The sequence below is a fragment of the Adiantum capillus-veneris genome, chromosome 15 (genome assembly GCF_014529385.1).
Source record: "Adiantum capillus-veneris isolate H3 chromosome 15, ASM1452938v2, whole genome shotgun sequence".
NCBI classification, from domain to species: Eukaryota; Viridiplantae; Streptophyta; class Polypodiopsida; order Polypodiales; family Pteridaceae; genus Adiantum; species Adiantum capillus-veneris.
This window is the reverse complement of record NC_140945.1, coordinates 20,590,110-20,597,236: the sequence shown is the minus strand read 5'-3', so window position 1 is coordinate 20,597,236 and position 7,127 is coordinate 20,590,110. Positions and strand designations below refer to the sequence as shown.

The 7,127-nt window shown below is 57.3% G+C and overlaps 1 pseudogene across 1 annotated transcript in view; it reads right to left on the bottom strand.

Moving 5' to 3' along the window:
* Positions 1-1,145: 1,145 nt before the first annotated feature.
* Positions 1,146-7,127, bottom strand: part of LOC147440365 (glucose-6-phosphate 1-dehydrogenase, cytoplasmic isoform-like) — an 89,004-nt pseudogene continuing 83,022 nt past the window's right edge. The window contains exon 16 of the transcript XR_015184349.1: positions 1,146-1,872. The product of XR_015184349.1 is annotated as a glucose-6-phosphate 1-dehydrogenase, cytoplasmic isoform-like (transcript). The remainder of the gene's footprint in view (positions 1,873-7,127) is intronic.

The window sequence follows — 7,127 nt, the reverse complement described above, 5'->3', positions numbered from 1 at the left end:
CTCTCCCCTACTTGGGGTTGGTTCTTGCAGCTGCAGCTCCAAAAGCTAGGGCTAATGATGGATAGTAACACGCTATGGCTAGGGGTGCCGCCAGAGCTGGGCCGCATGGGCCATGGCGGGGGCAAGGAAAAAAGAGAGAATTTGTGCCTCACCGATTGACTGGGGATTTGTTGAGCCTTCTGGTGGTGTTGTCGTGCTTCGGGTAGAGGAAAGATAAACCTAATCTTTTTTTTTTCTTGATTTCCGAAAATTGGCTATCAATGGTAAGGGATGACATTTATGTGATCGCTCATTGATCGATAATACAACCACCTATGTGTTTTTGGGCATAACGCTAGGCTTGGATTGTTTTGCATTTCAAAGGGAAAGCCTATCCACAATTGCTAGGATGAATCTTTTTTGGAGAACACGTACTTCTTTTTTATGACAAGGTTTCTTAGAAGGGTTGTCTTTGGGTTAGATGGATCTTTAATCGAGACGTATGATAAGATTTTATTAGTGGTGAATTGTAGATCTTCCTTTTTGGGTCCATAGTACAATATGGGCATGCAAGGACCCCCTGCATTGGATCTCGTATCGAATGACATAATGAAGTGTTCTTTCACATATACCATCGTCAAAGAGAATTAGGTTACCCATAAATTTTGAAGCCTTTTGTGAAATATAGCAGTACACTAGACTAGGTAAGAAGCCAATGTGTAGTCCTTATTGAAGTGTTGTGCAATACTCTCTAGCTTTTTTGAATCTTCAGCCACCTAGTGGAAGAAACTTTGTTTGCTATAAATGTCAAAAAGAACTCTGGTAGTCCCCACTCATTCACCATCATGATTAAGTCTTTTAAATTGGATGATGTTATGATGGAGAGCCACTTATGCTTGATGGAGTTTCAAAATGCAAAATGTGTTGGTATGCATCCTCATCTATGATGTTTTGATTGCTTCACATAAATTTATAGATATCTCTCTGCAAGCAATTGATGTTAAAGCTGTTTGCTAATAATATAGCTTGCTTTAGTCGGTCCATAATGAGCATGTATGGTGCATGCAATGTGTAGATTGAGAAGAAAGTACCAATTCTCATTTTGATGTAGTCGCTTAGTTTTTGAGTACCTCTATAATGTCCTTTTCCAAAAAGGAACAAAAAGGGCAAGACTGTGGATGACGATAATATAACAAATCTTCTTGTTATTCTAATAATTCACGAAACGAAATAATCAAATTTCGTTCCAGCCAGCACGGCTAACAAACACACACTACTATACTTCATGGAAGTTAAACTGGTTGATTCCAGAAACAGACTCTAGGGTTGTTGCAATCCATGCCGGATGTTGAACTTCCAGCTCAAGTATTCGAGTGACACCTCAAGGCTTGTTACTTATTTCAAACAAAGAAAGCATTAGGTCTCTTTCAAAAAGAGGTAAGAGGTATGTGCCTGCCCTTCATGTGAAGAGTTTTCTTACAACAAATCCGATACCGTAAACCCTCATCAAATTTGCAAAGCAAGGTGAGGTAAAGGTAGGTATGTCTCCTTCAATCATCTAAACTGAAGCAGTTCTCTTGCATCTTAAAGAGTCGGACAAGAACACTAACTCTAAAAGCAGCTCAAGAGCATTAAGCTGAAAACAAAAGTGTTGCTTGGTGTACATCATCGTTGTGTGTCCTTGAACTTTGATAGCTGGCAAGCTCACTTTTTTCCAAAGCAGCTGAAGCACCACAAAAGAAGTGAGTTGAGCATACAAACTGGCAAGCCATTTGCCCTTCGAGATCATTTCCTCATATATGACTGGAGCTTGCAGCAGGCTGAAGCAAAGTTCTAGCAAGATGTCCTCTCTATCAGCAAAATTCAATCAGCAGCTCACGTTCTTCTAGCTCACTGGAAAATACAAAGCACCGCCCGTGTATGCTTCAATAATCCTTCTACGGGAATACTCATACGACAGAAGAAATAACAGGTGCAGCATAAAGCATGAAATATAAGAATCAACCACCATAAACACATGAAAAGAGATCCAAACTTAAGGTGGTTGGCAAACAAGCAACCATGTAATTTGCTCGATCCAAGATACTCGACCACTGCACTGCCTCAAACTCCCAGACCAGGTAGGCATATATAGAAATCTAAACACGTATACCTTCATAAGTTCAGATTAGTCTGAACTCACAAACACAAACAGTTGATTTGTTGAAGTATAGAAATCTAAACACAAGCAGTTGATTTGTTGAAGCATGATGGAAATAAACCGTGTGCCTTCACTTAATTTATGCTTCTGGCTTTGCATGCACCAGGCAGAGAAGAAGAGTTTACAGGGCTACAAATTTTCTCAGCCAAGCCGGGAGGTGTACTTGGGTGAGCGGTGTCTTGCTTAAAAATTAGACAGCATGCGGAAAGGGTAGGAAAACAAGTCAAGTGGAAGTAATGAGCAATAATCAAACTTTTGCTGAAACTAAAACTGATATGAATCCTGTCAAATTTTCACAAGGGCGATTAGTGAAGCACACTCAGAAGCTGGCTCCCGATTCTCTAACAGTCATTCAAACCTTTTGATGGTGGTGGAAGGAAAATGGTTACAGGCGATGCACAAAACGTGACCAAGGGAAATTAGCTAGGGTAACAAGACTTGGTCGCTGCTGCTGCTATGCACGCCCCCCGCTCCTTGGTGCCCCCATGCACTCGCCTCCAATGGCTGTTACCTCCTTTGCCGCTGGATCTTTGCACAAAGCCTCCCACTCCCACCAGCACCTGCCTCCTCCCAACCACCCCCTCTCCTCGACAGTTGGCTGTAGGCAGGGCTTGGCCAGGTTCAGTCTCCCACTCCTTCGACCTAGAGATTACTCACTTCGCCCATCACTTCACAGTAGCAGATAATGATGGAGAGCTTAGCTTCGCCTTCCTCTAGGGACCATTGAAACCTAAGCCCATGCATAAGGGAGAAGATACACTCGACCGACCGACGGGCGCCACCTAAACTAGCGCCCCACCTAGACACACTACTACGCATGGTGCACCATGGCGTTCACCCTAACGGTTCAGTAGGGGACGCTACGCCCTCCTGACGGGGAGCTTGGGACTACATGAAACGAGCGACTTGACGGTCGGTTGGCCACCCATGGGAGAATGGACGATGACTTGACAGAGCACATGACGATGAACCCACAAGTGGACGGCGAGACTCGAACAGTCCCCATTGCAACTTGCATAAGGACACGAGGCTCGAGATTATTTGATACTCACATGTCAGGTCAGGATAATGGCCCCTAGTTATTGGGGGTGGTGGGGTTGGTTTTACGTCGTCCGATGCTACATTAATCTCCGAGAGACTGCCATGTGATCCCAATTCAATTGGTAAGGTCATAGCCTCCGGATCAGAAGGTGGGTTCAAATCTCGGGCACAACCGGACAAGATGTTTTTTTTTCTTGAGAAAAAACGGACAGTCCACATCATTCGAAGATTGTGGACCATCGATCCCACCTGAAAATGTGAGTGTCAAATAATGCCAAGGTGGTGCCTCGCCGTGACCGAGCCAAGTCAGCATGGCCCCTTGGCCCCGCCCGCCTTTAAGTCCCGGAGAGCAATATGTGACCTTTTTTGAGGCACACCCAGTTGGAGGCACCACTCTACAACGCATGCAACTTACGCCTTGATCTTCAGGCATGACACTTGTACATCGGTCCGCATGAGGAAAGACAAAAGCTTGACTGGTAGCAGATTTTATGGGGACCGACCCTGAGCAAATGGATTGAAGTACGGGCTCTGCAGAGTGTGGGGCAAAGTACGAGATCTAGAAACCCTCATCTTCTTTGATGGAGGAGCCAAGGCCAACTTCATTTCGACTGAATTCGCGGCTCAACTTGGAATTATGTCAGACGAAATGGGACCGCCGGTTGAGGCAGTTCTAGTGGCACCCGGACAGGATATTGCCATTAACCTATCATAGGCAAACTTTGCTTGCATTCTCAAGGGTATTTGGGGCACGAGGACTTCTATATCGTGCCTTTGGAGGGGTATGATGTCCTTTTGGGAATCCCTTGGTTCCATAAGAACAATGTGGTGGTCGACTACAGGGCGAGAAAAGCAACTTTGAAGAATGAATAGGGTAGAGAGATAGTACTTTATGTAAAATTGAAGGGCAGTCAATCTCACTTGTATCGCTTCGGCCATTTCCAAATTAATGAAATCCAGTCTTTTTGTTGACTGGATCTTCTTAAATGAGATAGATGACAAGAAAATGTCAAATTTGTCCGACCTTGAGAAGAAACGACGGATTTTTTTTGCAAGCTTAGGCTGACTGCTTCTCAGAAGGCTTACCCGGAGAGTTACCTTCTCAACGTTCTGAAGATCGATTGATTTGATTCTGGGCAGTACGCCACCTAAACAGCCACCTTACAGAGTAAGCAGAGCCCAAAATGAAGAGATTATGAATCAAGTGAAAGAATTGTTGGAAAAAGGATTGATTCAACCAGTATATCACCATTTTGTTCGCTAGTTTTGTTAGTTTAAAGAAAGATGGATCTTGGAGAATGTGCATTGACTGACTACAGGTGTCACAAACCGGAGCGCACACGAATAATCAACAATCTGAAAATGAATAAACTTTCAACTCAAAGGAGATGAGGGAGAAGATCAACACAATATTTGGGACCAAAAGATGGGCTGGTCCCCCCCCTTAAAGAGAATCTTTATTAGGAAGAACTTTTTTACAAGCGCAAGAACCAGAGTGACCCCTTCGTTCTAAATCATTAGACTCGATGGTTAATTCCTTCCCGTGCGGGAAATTCTCGAGAGATGAGCTCTCAATTCCGTTTCCGTTTGTACCTAGAGCGTGAATCCCAATAGACCGTTCCCGATTCCCCCCCCCCCCCCCCCCCCCCCCCCCCCCCCCCCCCCCCCCCCCCCCCCCCCCCCCCCCCCCCCCCCCCCCCCCCCCCCCCCCCCCCCCCCCCCCCCCCCCCCCCCCCCCCCCCCCCCCCCCCCCCCCCCCCCCCCCCCCCCCCCCCCCCCCCCCCCCCCCCCCCCCCCCCCCCCCCCCCCCCCCCCCCCCCCCCCCCCCCCCCCCCCCCCCCCCCCCCCCCCCCCCCCCCCCCCCCCCCCCCCCCCCCCCCCCCCCCCCCCCCCCCCCCCCCCCCCCCCCCCCCCCCCCCCCCCCCCCCCCCCCCCCCCCCCCCCCCCCCCCCCCCCCCCCCCCCCCCCCCCCCCCCCCCCCCCCCCCCCCCCCCCCCCCCCCCCCCCCCCCCCCCCCCCCCCCCCCCCCCCCCCCCCCCCCCCCCCCCCCCCCCCCCCCCCCCCCCCCCCCCCCCCCCCCCCCCCCCCCCCCCCCCCCCCCCCCCCCCCCCCCCCCCCCCCCCCCCCCCCCCCCCCCCCCCCCCCCCCCCCCCCACCCCCCCCCCCCCCCCCCCCCCCCCCCCCCCCCCCCCCCCCCCCCCCCCCCCCCCCCCCCCCCCCCCCCCCCCCCCCCCCCCCCCCCACCCCCCCCCCCCCCCCCCCCCCCCCCCCCCCCCCCCCCCCCCCCCCCCCCCCCCCCCCCCCCCCCCCCCCCCCCCCCCCCCCCCCCCCCCCCCCCCCCCCCCCCCCCCCCCCCCCCCCCCCCCCCCCCCCCCCCCCCCCCCCCCCCCCCCCCCCCCCCCCCCCCCCCCCCCCCCCCCCCCCCCCCCCCCCCCCCCCCCCCCCCCCCCCCCCCCCCCCCCCCCCCCCCCCCCCCCCCCCCCCCCCCCCCCCCCCCCCCCCCCCCCCCCCCCCCCCCCCCCCCCCCCCCCCCCCCCCCCCCCCCCCCCCCCCCCCCCCCCCCCCCCCCCCCCCCCCCCCCCCCCCCCCCCCCCCCCCCCCCCCCCCCCCCCCCCCCCCCCCCCCCCCCCCCCCCCCCCCCCCCCCCCCCCCCCCCCCCCCCCCCCCCCCCCCCCCCCCCCCCCCCCCCCCCCCCCCCCCCCCCCCCCCCCCCCCCCCCCCCCCCCCCCCCCCCCCCCCCCCCCCCCCCCCCCCCCCCCCCCCCCCCCCCCCCCCCCCCCCCCCCCCCCCCCCCCCCCCCCCCCCCCCCCCCCCCCCCCCCCCCCCCCCCCCCCCCCCCCCCCCCCCCCCCCCCCCCCCCCCCCCCCCCCCCCCCCCCCCCCCCCCCCCCCCCCCCCCCCCCCCCCCCCCCCCCACCCCCCCCCCCCCCCCCCCCCCCCCCCCCCCCCCCCCCCCCCCCCCCCCCCCCCCCCCCCCCCCCCCCCCCCCCCCCCCCCCCCCCCCCCCCCCCCCCCCCCCCCCCCCCCCCCCCCCCCCCCCCCCCCCCCCCCCCCCCCCCCCCCCCCCCCCCCCCCCCCCCCCCCCCCCCCCCCCCCCCCCCCCCCCCCCCCCCCTTGCTGCCTTGCCTGCCCCCGTTGCCTGCTCACCACTGCCACCCCCGCCGTCCCCCCCCCCCCCCCCCCCACCCCCCCCGGCCCGCCTGCCTTTGTTTTTTTTTCATCCCGACAGCTCCCTGCAAATCGGCTCCTTCAGCACTGAGTCTCCCTTGGGGCAGTGCTCTGCGCGCCTATTTGCAGCGTCCTCCCGTCGCCCTCTTCTTACGCCACAACAATAGACACAGATGGAGGCTCCAGCTTCGCCATAGAGGGACTCACCCGAAGCCCCCTCGCCCGACCCTGCTGAGCCCACCATTCGACTTTCTCTCTCGCCGATAGAGAGAGCGAGCCTTGCTGCAGAGGTAGAGCGATTGCAGGCGACTTCGGTCATCTGCAAGATTCTTGGCACCCGACCTAGCAGAGGAGAGCTGCGAGACCTTCTCCAGGCCCGCCTTCTCGTAGAGGTGGGTAAGATCTTGGATGTACAGATTCTCCGACGGGGTTACTATCAGATCGAGTTTGAGACCTCCGAGATGGCGTCCAAGGTCATAGCTATGAGTCCACTGGCCATCCGAGCATCATGTGCCCACTTTCGACAGTGGAGACATGGTTTTGACCCGGCTTCTAGTAGAGGAGGCAGACATCCCCATCTCGTTCTGCTTTCCGGGTTTACGGAGGGAGCACTTACCACTTCTATCCAGGATCGGCTCAGCCATTGGGACTGTCCTGGAGACACCTCGTACGGCAGCATCAGTAGCTGCCAAGGCGGCTGGCATTCCCTCAGTTCGAGTTTTGGTGAGAGACACCCACAC